A 12,686-nucleotide genomic window follows, 5' to 3' on the forward strand; every position below is an offset into this window, starting at 1 on the left:
CAGGGAGCCTGCTTCTCCCTCTGTCTCTGCCTCTCTCTGTGTCTCTCATGAATGAATAAATAAAATCTTAAAAAAAAATTTAGTCTCTGTTACCCCATATTGGCAAGAAGTAGAAATCCTCTTGCTTATATTATTTCCATAGTCTCCCTGTTTCTACCTGTGATTGTCCAGAGTCTATTATCAACAGTGTAGCTAAAAGGAGTCTTATTGAGTCTTTTAAAATATAGATTATATTACTTTTCTTTTTTCCTAAAGATTTTATTTGACAGAGAGAGAGAGCACAAGCAGGGTGAGGAGCAGAGGGAGAGGGAAAAGCAGGCACCTTGCTCAGCAGGGCTCCATCCCAGGTCCCTGGGGTCATGACCTGGGCCAAAGGAAGAGGTTTAACCAACTGAACCACCCAGGTGCCCCATCCTATTACTTTTCTGTTAAAAAGTATGCAGTGCCTTTCAATTTCCCTCAAATTAAAACAATGTCTACAGTTATCCTGTCTCTTCATTACCTCTCTGACCTACTACTGCTCTGTCCATCCATATTCACTGCTGTTCCTCAAACATTCCAGGAATATTTTCAGCTTAATCACATTTATAATTTACTGTTTCCTCTACTGTACTAAAAAGTAAATAATGGCGAGGCTTTTTTTGTTTTTCCTTATTCTAACCTAAGCAGCTAAAATAGTGCACAGTACACACTTTAAGTATGAAAGTCATAGAGAATTAGGATACTAGGAAGGTTACAAATATAGGTATCCACCTATAGGAGACAAAAACAGAAATTCAATTACCAAAAATGTAATATATCAGAGTGTGTCTTGCCAATAACAAAGGTTATTTGATGCTAAGTGTTATTGTTGAACAAGAGATATTTAATGTGTTTATTATTTTTTATATTTATATTTATTTATTTATTTATTTAATTTTTTAATGTGTTTTACTAACGATCAGAAATTAACCCCAAATCTGGCTGAGATGAGAATAAAGGGACTCAGACTCTGGAAAGAGGATCTGAGGGTGCCTGGGTGGCTCAGTGGTTGAGCATCTGCCTTTGGTTCAGGTCATGGTCCCAGGTTACTGGGATCATGTCCCACATAGGGCTCCCTGCATGGAGCCTGCTACTCCCTCTGCCTATGTCTCTGCCTCTCTCTGTGTCTGTCATGAATAAATAAAATCTTAAAAAAAAAAAAAAAGAAGATCTGATATTAAGCTCAACTTGAAATGCCTCATAAACATAATTTCAAAGGGCAAAATGTCTAATATTCCTATTAGAATTCATTGAAGACTTATGATACAGTATCACCATCTTTTTAAAATTTGTCAACATTTTTTTCTTTTTTTTCATTTTCTCAACATTTTTGATGCTGATAGAAATGTGGTAAAATGAGCACCTTAGAAATTAATGGCAGAATTGTGTTCCAAACATTTTTAAAAAAATGGTGGTGAAACATACATAAAATTTACCCTTTTAATCATTTTTAAGTGTTCAACGGCATTAAGTACATTCACATTGTTGTACAACTATCACCACGAACCAGTCTAATTCCTTCCTTTTCCAGATGAGGGAACTGAAGCTCCCCCAAATTAAATGATTTATCTAGGGTTACTCATGGCTAAACTAGTACACAATACTATTTCCTGTCTCTCAGTTCAGCACTCTCTCCATCACATAATGCTATTGCCCTAAATCATTTAATATACTAGATCCCTATGGCTGTGAACCTATAAGCTACCCACCATCAGACAACACAGCACAAATCTGCCAGTCTACATACTATGTTTTATAGTATAAAACATATTTATATATTTATGTAATGTATAATACATGTACATAAAAATATTAAATGTTTATTTTATAAATATTTTTACTATAAAGATAGTTACGTTAGGTTTCCATTGCTGTATAACAAACTACCACAAGTTTTTGTGGTTTGAAACATATATTTATTATCTTAGCGTTATCATGAGTCAGGAATCTGGACACAAGTCTCAGTTCTTACCTAAGCTGCAATTTCATGAGGCTCCAAGTTGACTAGCTGTTGGTAGAGTTCAGTTCCTCGTGATTGTGGGACCAAAGGATTGGCTGGTTGGTGGTGATAGTTTAGGCTTGACTCTCACTTTTCCTTGCCATATGGACCTCTCCATATGGCAGTTTGTTTCTTTAAAGCCAACAAGTCTCTGCTGCTTCAAATCTGATTTCTCCTATCCCTGTCCTCTAGATCTTCTTTTTAATTGGCTCACCTAATTAGGTAGGACCTACCAAGACCCACCTTTTGATTAACTTAAAGTAATTGATTAGAGGCCTAAATTCTAATAGCAAAATCCCTTTACCTGTGCCATATAAGATAACCTAATCACAGGAATATCTCATCATATTCAAAGATTCCATTCAAGGAGAGGGAACTATATAGGGCATGTACACTGGGAGATGGGAATCTTGAGGGCTGTTTTAGAATTTTGCCTACTGCAATACTTAGTGGAAGATATTTCATTCTTACTTCCTGAGTATCCGGAACTATTCCAACTAATTTTCCTTTACCAGGTCATTATAAAACAGACCAAAATTGGGATCCCTGGGTGGTGCAGCGGTTTAGCGCCTGCCTTTGGCCCAGGGCGCTATCCTGGAGACCCGGGATCGAATCCCACATCGGGCTCCCGGTGCATGGAGCCTGCTTCTCCCTCTGCCTATGTCTCTGCCTCTCTCTCTCTCTCTCTGTGACTATCATAAATAAATTTTAAAAAATTAAAAAAAAAAAACAGACCAAAATCCTTGAAATCCCTACTCTGATAGTAGTGACTATGAGTTAACAAAAGGCTAGTGGTTTTTCTTTTTTTAAAGATTTATTTATTTACTCAGAGAGAGAGAAAGGCAGAGACACAGGCAGAGACAGAAGCAGACTCCATGCAGGAAGCCCAATGTGGGACTCGATCCCGGGTCTCCAGGATCACACCCCAGACTGCAAGGGGCGCCAAACCGCTGCACCACCAGGGCTGCCCAAGGCTCGTGTTTCTGTATCTTGGGTTTGTTAGTATGTGATCATTAAAAAGTACTTAATTTCTCCAAATCTATGCCTTAATCTTTCAATTATTATTTTTCTCCATTAAGATGATACTGTCTTTTAAAGAAAATTTTATTTAGAGAGTGTGGGTAGAAGGGCAGAGGGAAAGATTCTTAAGCAGATTCCCCACTGATTGGGGAGCCCCTGCAGGGATTGATCTCACAATTGAGATCATGACCTGAGCTGAAAACAAGAGTTGGATGCTCTACCAATTGGGTGACCCAGGAGCCCCAAGACAAGTCTATATTAACATTCCTCAACCATTTTCGTTTCCTTCTTCACCTCCTGTCTTCTGTGAAAGAAAACTGCCACTCCCTTTTATTGTTGTGGGAAACTGTGTATCAGGAGGAGCTGACCTATCTTGCCAACACTTGTTATTAGTTATCCGGTTAAGAGTTAAGATGATGTCACATAGTCTGATTTGCACTTCGTTAATGTTACTTAGGTTACTTCGCTCATTACTAATGTTGGGCGTCTTTTTCATGTGCTTATTGGCCATTTGCACATCTTTGGAGATATGTCTGCCTGTTTTTTTTTGTTTTGTTTTTAAATTTATGATAGTCACAGCGAGAGAGAGAGAGAGAGAGAGAGAGAGAGAGAGAGAGCAGAGACACAGGCAGAGGGAGAAGCAGGCTCCATGCACCGGGAGCCCGATGTGGGATTCGATCCCGGGTCTCCAGGATCGCGCCCTGGGCCAAAGGCAGGGGCCAAACCGCTGCGCCACCCAGGGATCCTCTGCCTGTTTTTAAATTTGATTGTTTTTCCTATTGCTGAGTTTTCTCTAAATATTCTGGATATTAATTTCTTATCAGGTACGGGATTTGCAAACATTCTTGCATTCTGTTGTTTGTTTTGCTATTATGCAAATGTGTTTTCTTAAGATTTTGTTTATTCATGAGACAGAGAGAGGCAGAGCCATAGACAGAGGGACAGGCAGGGAGCCCAATGCAGAACCGATCTCTGGACCCAGGATCATGCCCTGAGCGGAAGGCAGATGCTCACACCAGGTGTCCCCACGTAAATGTTTTTAATTGTTTACAGGTATTTCCTTTTCTTCATATCCCAGCAGAATTCTGGCTCACGGAAGACCTACATTATCCCGTATCTTTGTTGATTGTTCAGTGCAAAGGGGAGAAATTCTAGGAGAGCCATTTCTTTAATATCAATTATGTACCAAATGTTATTAGGATTACTTCCAAATAAAGGAAAACTGATTATCTCTTGCAGATAAAAAAATTGCATAGAAAAGTTTAATTTGTCCACAAACTAGTATGTGGAGCAGGTGAAATTTAGAGTCTTTTCTAACTTCTTTGCTCACTATGCATGATACTTGTCAAATGATTAGGCTAGGGTTATTAGATACTATTGGCATGTAATGAACTTGATTATTCTTATTAGTTGACTTCATTGCAAACTCCATGAACTGGGAAACCTGTATAGATCTACACTTAGGTATGTATAATGCATTTATGATATCAAGTCAGGCCTCTTTAACCCACACTAGGCCTACTATATACTATTTCAGGCTCTTTGGCACAGATGCTTCACATAAAGTGGTCTAGAATTATGCTAATTCCTCTGCTTATAAAATGAATGTACAATGTTTATTACTTGCCCAACAAATATGTACTGTTTCTTTTTTTTTTAAAGATTTTATTTATTTTATTTATTCATGAAAGACTGAGAGACAGAGCCAGAGACACAGGCAGAGGGAGAAGCAGGCTCCATACACCGGGAGCCCGACGTGGGATTCGATCCCGGGTCTCCAGGATCGCGCCCTGGGCCAAAGGCAGGCGCCAAACCGCTGCGCCACCCAGGGATCCCCTGTACTGTTTCTGTCTAGTCATGTTTTCACTCAAATGGATTTTTCCTGTAGATTTAGAGATGGAGTATATATGAAAATAAAATTGAGGACTATAAAAATTGTTTTGGAAATATTGGATTGGCAGCTTTTCTTTTCTTTTTGCTTTATGATCCTCTACCCTAATTAGGCCAAATATGGATTTTGAATATATCCCCTGAGTGTGTGTTTAAATACTCAATTGATTTTATTGAAATGGTAGAAATGGCTTCACTATTCCTGCTGGCACTGCATAGTCCCTAGATGTTAATTAGACCTGGCAATTCTTTAATCCTACTACATCCCTGTTATGGTCCCGCTATCCTCCATTAGACCTAGTGCCACTCAGGTCAGTATAATAAACCTTCTGGATTACAGAATTAAGTCAGTTTTTGTTTTGTTACAGCAAACAAATGCAAAGCTCAATTTCTTTTCAAAAAATTTTCAGTTGGTTATTCTAAGAAATTTTGTCAAAGTTTATTTTCTATTTTTCTCATTCTCTTTTCTTGTATTAGACTTGTTTGGTGGCATATAATAGAAAAACATTTTTTAATAGAAAAAAATTTTTAAGAAGAGAAATTTCATCTAAAAAACTGGAGGGATGCCTGGGTGGCTCAGCAGTTGAGTATCTGCCTTAGGCTCAGGGCGTGATCCCAGGTCTGGGTATTGAGTCCTGCATGGGGGTTCCTGCAGCGAGCCCACTTCTCCCTCTGCCTGTGTCTCTGCTTCTGTCTCTCGTGAATAAATAAAATCTTTTAAAAAAATACTGGATATTTCATGTAACTAAGACATGGAAATAAATTGACAAAAGCAAATAAAATTGTATGTAGCTGCTTAAACTGAGGTAGCAGTATACCTATTTGTATTGCAAGATACTTAAAGTATTGTTGTGAAGTTATGGGACGCTTTATATCATGGTCCCATTGGGTTTAAGGGGGAAAAAATGCATGCCTTTTTTTTTTTTTTTTTGCAAGAAAATGTTAACAATAATTCCCTCCAGGGAGTAAGATCAGGAGGGGTGGGGATACTGGTGGATCTTTCCAGTTTCCTTTCTTCTTGAGACTCATCTGTTTACCACAGCCAATGAGGTTACCAATCAGATCTCTCCTAAAGTGCTGTGAAAAATGTAGTTGACTGGCCAGTCTCCAGCTGTTCCTCTTTCGGATCCACTTCAGCATTCAAGCCGACTGTCTTCTTCGCTTACTCCTAGCCAATGACTGCACACAGCAGTGCTATTAGATCTCAGGTGCCTAAAATACAGCCATTGATCTGGTAAATAAAAAAAAAAAATTCTATCTTGAACAGAAGAGGACCAAAAATAGTTTGTACCTACATAGAATAGAAAATATTCATAGTTTTGCTCCAGGGATGTTAACCATTGCACCTTTGATGAATTAATCTACATTACAGGTCATATGGACATTCCACAGAACATCACATCAATGACATCATGCTGATTAGACAAGAAAAGCGAAAGTTTACCACATTGAAGGCCTTGTGGAGATACATGTTTCAAAGGGTGGGAGGTAAACTTTATAAGATCTGAGGGTCTACTATTCTTATGAAGTTTTTAGAAGACCCAGTGGTAAAGGGCATGCTGGAACACCCCTACAAAGTTAAACCTTGCTACACTTGCATCACCTGTTTCATGACAGGAAGCACAATACCTGGTGGCTCTCTCTGGATTATGGAGTTAACACATTCCACCTAGAAACAGCATTCCAACCCACAAACTGGAGGACATAAAAGGTTAATAAGTTTGAGTAGGACCTGGATCAGAAAAGGGATCTGTAGAAGACTCAGGCTGGGGTGCAAGCAACCCTGCAACTTGGGCCATATGATCCACCAGATCTATAGTATGATGTGTGTCAGTGGTGAGAGAAGATAGGATACAGCTTTTATGTAAGGGATTCATGGAACTATAAAGGAGCTGCTCCCCAAAAGTATGTGGAACAAATCTGTGCAGCGTAAGGGGTGAAATGGAGTTGCCACAGAGGTGTGCTCTCAAATCCCTTAAAAAAAACCTGATGCAGAACATGAGACTCCTAACTCTGGGAAATGAACTAGGGGTGGTGGAAGGGGAGGTGGGTGGGGGGCAGGGGGTGACTGGGTGACGGGCACTGAGGGGGGGGCACTTGATGGGATGAGCACTGGGTGTTATTCTATATGTTGGCAAATTGAACATCAATAAAAAATAAATCTATAAAAAAAATAAAATGTAGTGTAAAAAAAAAACCTGATGCAAAGAACAAAGCTAGAGACCTCATACTTTTTGATTTCAAACTATGTAACAAAGCTATAATAATACAGTATGACACTGACATACAAATAGACACATAAATCAACTGAACAGAATACGAGCCTAGAAATAAACCCACACCTATATGCCCAATTAATTAAAAATGTAGCCAACAATATACAATGAGTAAAGGATACTATAATATAAACGGTGTTAGAAAACTGGACAGCCACATGCAAAAAGAATGAAAATGAACCTTACCATAAGACATATATAAGAATTAACTCAAAATAAATGAAAGACAAAAAATAAATCAAAGACTTGAACATTAGGGTTTAAACCATAAAATTCCTAGAAGAAAACAGAGGGTAAGTTCCTTGTCAATGACCTTGGCAATAGTTTTTTTGGATTGACACCAAAAGCAAAGGCAAACAAAACCAAAAGGACTACATCAAACTAAAAAGCTTTTACAGAGTGAAGGAAACCATGAAGAGGCCATCTATGGAATGGTAGAAAATATGTGCAAATTATATATCTGAAAATAGTTAATAAAAATGGAGGACCTGAATAGAAATTTTTCCAAATAGGAGATATAAGTGGCCAATAGGCACATGAAAAAGCAACATCACAAATCAGAAAAATGCAAATCAAAACCACAATGAGCTATCACTTCACACCTATTAGAATGGCTATTATCAAAAAGACAAGAGAGAAAAAAAAAAAAAGAAATATGCTGGCAAGGATGTGGAGTAAAGGAAAATCTTGTACACTGCTGGTAGGAATGTAAATTGGGACAGCCACCATGAAAAACATTATGGAGACCCCTCAAAAGAGTAAAAATAGTACTATGTGATCCAGTATCTGCAACCCCATGTTCACTAAGCTTTACAATAGCCAATAGCCATGGTATGGAAACAACTTAAAGTGTCCATCAATGAATGACTGGATAAAAATAATGTATCTAGATGCAAACTAGATGCAATGGGGTATTATTCAGCTATAAAAAAGGAAGTCTTGCCATCTGTGACAACATGGATGGAACTTGGAGGCATTATGCCAAGTGAAATAAAGTCTGACAGAAAAAGACAAATATTGTAATGAGCTCATATGTGGAATCTAAAAAACAAAAACTCATATGAAAAAAAGATCAGATTTGTCAGAGGTGGATTTGCAGAAAGGACCAGGATAATAAGTATAGGTGGCCAAAAGGTACAAACCTCCCGTTATAAGAGATCTGGGTGGTATAATATACAGCATGTGGACCACAGGTAAGAATGCTATGTCAAGTATTTTAAAGTTCCTAAGAAAGTAGATCTTTAAAAGTCTCATAATAAGAAAAAACATTTATAACTGTGGTAATGGATGTTAACTAAACTCACTGTAATAATTTTGCGGTATATATACATAGCAAATCATTGCTATACACTTTAAATTAATACAATGTTACATTTCAATTATATCTTAGTCAAGCTGGGGAAAAAAGAAAACTTGATGCAAGCAGCCTCCAGCTTCAACTCCTGATCTGTCACAGCATTTGTATGGAGGCCATGATTTCTTCTAAGGCTACTCCTAACATACTAGCCAGGCCAGTTCTGCCCAATACAGAACTGCCATAATGGGTAATCTGGTCTAACATTCTATCAGCTTGGCAGAGGCTTTCTCAGAGCAGCTTAGGTCTGATGCTTTTTCCATTCAATATTTTTCTCTTCTGTCATAGGTGTCATATACTGTTCCCTCTCTCTTAATAACCTTCACTTACATCGTCTTCAAAACACCTTCAGCAAATTTAACTCCATCTTAGTGTCTGCCTGTTGGAGGATCCAAAGTGACACTAGCATAGATGCTTTAAATAATAAACTTTTAGTTTTTAAAGACTGTATTTGTTGGAGCACCTGGGTGGTTCAATGGTTGAGCATCTACCTTTGGCTCAGGTTGTAATCCCAGGGTCCTGGGATTGAGCCCCACTTCTCCCTCTGCCTATGTCTCTGCCTCTCTGTGTCTCTCATGAATAAATAGATTATTAAAAACAAAAACAAAAAACTAATGAGGAAACTAAGGCACAGAAAGGTTAAGTAACTTGTCCAAAATGTCACAGCTCCTAAGTAGCAGGGTCAGGATTCAAATCAAGCAGTCTGATTTGAGCCGAAGAAATCAAGAGTCAGCCGACCAACCAACTGAGCCATTGAGGTGCCCCTGTAATTATCTTATTCCACTCTTTGCCAATTTTGTTCCACCTCTAAGCAAATGTATAAGACCTGATAGTATGCATTTGCATGATGTTAACCCTTGTTTCACCGTATTTTTGCCCTTTATTATGGCTTCTCCATTTGTTTTAGTACATCTCTGTTTTAAGTCATTTCAAATTATTTTTAGGAAAACAAGTCATATTATCCTAAATTATTCCTTATGGTGCATGGTATGCATATTCCTCACTTGTTTTGTTCTGCTGATTTATAAGAAAAAGTATTTTTGTTCTGAGCTGACAGGGAAAAACTGGAGAAAATAGAGAAGATAAAAGGTTTCTTATATAAAATTCCTCAGTCAATGAGGTGTGGAGATAAGGAACAATCAGTCTAGATTAGGAGAAATGCCAGAAATGTGTACATGCACATACATATGCATACACAATGTTCCAACCATGAAATCTTATGAAAGGAACTTAAATAGGAAAACCAAAAAGTAATAAAGAAAGAAAATCTTATGGACTCCAAATGAAAAGATTCAGTAGCTCTTGAAAAAGATATCCATACCCAAAATTGATAGAATTAAAGATCAGCATTTATTATTCAAACATGTGCTAAGCACTACACATGTGTTATAGCAAAACTGTACTTACACATGAATCTAGTAATGTAGGTACATTCATTTCCAATTTTTACAAATACTCCCTTGTGGTTTGAAGAGGGTGATTCGTCCAAAGTCCATGTAACCAGTAAATAATGGAATTAGGATTTGTATCAATATCTGACTACAAAGAATATCAGTATTTTTTGTCCTAAGTACTAGGATTGCCTCTGTATACACATGTATGTATCAGATCTTCTATAGTTCAAATATAGTGGGTCAGATATGGCCTCTAGTCACAAGAAGATTAAAATATAATGAGTGATGCTGTGATAAGCATATGCCAGAGCCCTGTCAGAGTGAAACAGAAAAAAGGCTGCATTTCTTCAGAAATTAAAAAACACAGAAACAGTTACTCAGCATGGACAGATAAAATGGGATGGAGAGAGGCAGGGGTAAATCCATGTAATACATATTTACATGTAAAATTATACGTATTTTAGGGCCTATGTTCTAAGAGGAGAAGTAATCATTTCAGAATATATATTATAGAAAAATTAGTATGTCAAGAACCAAAGGAGTTCACAAAGTGGAGAAAAGAAAAGAATAAAGAGAATGATACATGTGGAACTAGAGTTCAAGTCTAGCCATACAGTCTAAAGTGAATTCATATATGATGGAGTGGGCAGGAATAACTGCCAAAGGAACAAATCATACTCCATACTATTTAATTCCCAGTTCTGGTATTTTTATTTTAGGAAACACATTGAATCAAACAGGTTAGAGCTACTGCTTCCTTGTTCTGGGTATTTCTATCCTCCATTTCAAAAGACATACAGTCAAATCTATCTTCGTCCATTCTGTGAATGAAGTAATAAGCAAAAACGATCACTGGTTACTTCAAAAGAACCTAGAGGGGAAAAACACACACAGCTCACTTAAATCAGATTTAAACAGTCTTTATAATTAAGATGAGAAAAAAGAAAAAGAAAATATTGAAAACAAATGTGACAATAAAATATTACAACTGTCTAGATTATCAAAAAAATTTACAACTAGTTTGTGATTATCACGCTTTACCTTTGGGATCTCAGCTGCAAAAGGTATACAAAGTATACTAAGGTATAGTCTGTTATTTTGACATATAAATATGCATCTGCAATATTAGTATAGACAACTGTGATTTTAGTTAGAAATAACTGTACTAAGAGGAAAACCTTAAGGCAAAAATAATCCTTGCAGAATATCACACAAAACATAAAATAAAACATAAATTATACCAAAATGCCTAAACAAACAAAATTATATTTAGATGTTATGCTCTTACTCTATTACCCTAGGTTACATTTTTTTCTTAATTTTTATTTTAAGTAGGCTCTATGTCCAATGTATGGCTTGAACTCACAACCCTAAGATCAGGAGTCACATGCTCTACAGACAGAACCAGCCAGCCATCCCTAGGTTACCTTTTCAGTAAGATACACAATAAACAATAAATTTTGCTTCAGATAAAAATTCAAGTTGGTCATCTTCCTTCAGTTCTAAAGCACTGACATTTATAAACGAACCAGAATTTGTAATAAAGACAAAACTGTTAGAAAAGATCGCTTCATGTTACTATTCATCCATGATATACTAGATCTAAGGAATCCAATCCTCTTCTCCCTTAACGAGAAATTGCAAAGAGCCTGAGGCCTCTTGTGTCTTAACACAGGACACCTTTTCATTTACCAAACCCTGTAAATGATGTACTCTTTAATTTTACATATAAGTCATCTAAAATAGTCACCCACAGCTTGCCTTAATATCCTTTATTTGAATAGTCTCCCCACCCTATATTAGATAACCATTGCTAACTTCTTACTGGTATATCACAGCTCTTATTACAGAGCATTCCATTTCTTCAGTTCCTACAATATATTTTCAAAGATATGTGATATATAATGCAATGAGCACTCTATTAGCATGTAGGAGACAGGTCCGTGCTCTGGTTCTATAATCTTGGGAAAGTTACTAACTTCTCTGAACCTTAGTTTCCTTACTAGCATATTCAAGGTTATTATATATAGCCTCTAAGTTTTCCAGCTTAAAAATTCTAAACTTCTATGGAGGGCACCTGTATGCTGGTAGTTCAATCTGTTACTACATATATTAATAGGAATCAGCATTCCTTTTCTTTAAATACTAATTTGTCCTCTGGATATCCTGTTTTTAATTTCTATAAAATTTGAAAGCAGGGATGCCTGGGTGGCTCAGCAGTTGAATGTCTGCCTTTGGCTCAGGGCGTGATCCCAGGATCCAGGACTGAGTCCCACATCGGGCTCCTTGCATGAAGCCTGCTTCTCCCTCTGCCTGGGTCTCTGCCTCTCTCTCTCTTTCTGTCTCTCATGAATGAATAAATAAATAAATAAAATCTTAAAACAACAACAACAATAAAAAACAACCTGACCTATAAAAAAAATTTGAAAACAATTACTTGTGTGCTACTTTAAGGAAGCTAATTAACAGTTCTAAAATGTTCACATGTGTATTCTAGAAAAGACTTATTATTAGCTTACTTTTATCTGAAAGACTAAAAGTTTACTTTCTCTCCAGTTATAAAATACCTGTCATAATGCTGTACTGCTTATTATTATTTATTTATTTATTTATTTATTTAATTTTATTTTTTTTGTGATAGTCACACAGAGAGAGAGAGAGAGGCAGAGACATAGGCAGAGAGAGAAGCAGGCTCCATGCACTGGGAGCCTGACGTGGGATTCGATCCCGGG

The 12,686-nt window shown here is 37.1% G+C and overlaps 1 protein-coding gene across 10 annotated transcripts in view; it reads right to left on the reverse strand.

Moving 5' to 3' along the window:
• Positions 1 to 9,891: 9,891 nt before the first annotated feature.
• RIMKLB (ribosomal modification protein rimK like family member B) overlaps positions 9,892 to 12,686 on the reverse strand; it is a 170,574-nt gene continuing 167,779 nt past the window's right edge. For all 10 annotated transcript variants that reach the window (XM_049102415.1, XM_035707132.2, XM_035707133.2 and 7 more), the window contains one exon: positions 9,892 to 10,825. The gene's annotated coding sequence lies outside the window, so the exon portion shown is untranslated. The remainder of the gene's footprint in view (positions 10,826 to 12,686) is intronic.

The sequence above is a fragment of the Canis lupus genome, chromosome 27 (genome assembly GCF_003254725.2).
Source record: "Canis lupus dingo isolate Sandy chromosome 27, ASM325472v2, whole genome shotgun sequence".
Classification (NCBI taxonomy): domain Eukaryota; kingdom Metazoa; phylum Chordata; class Mammalia; order Carnivora; family Canidae; genus Canis; species Canis lupus.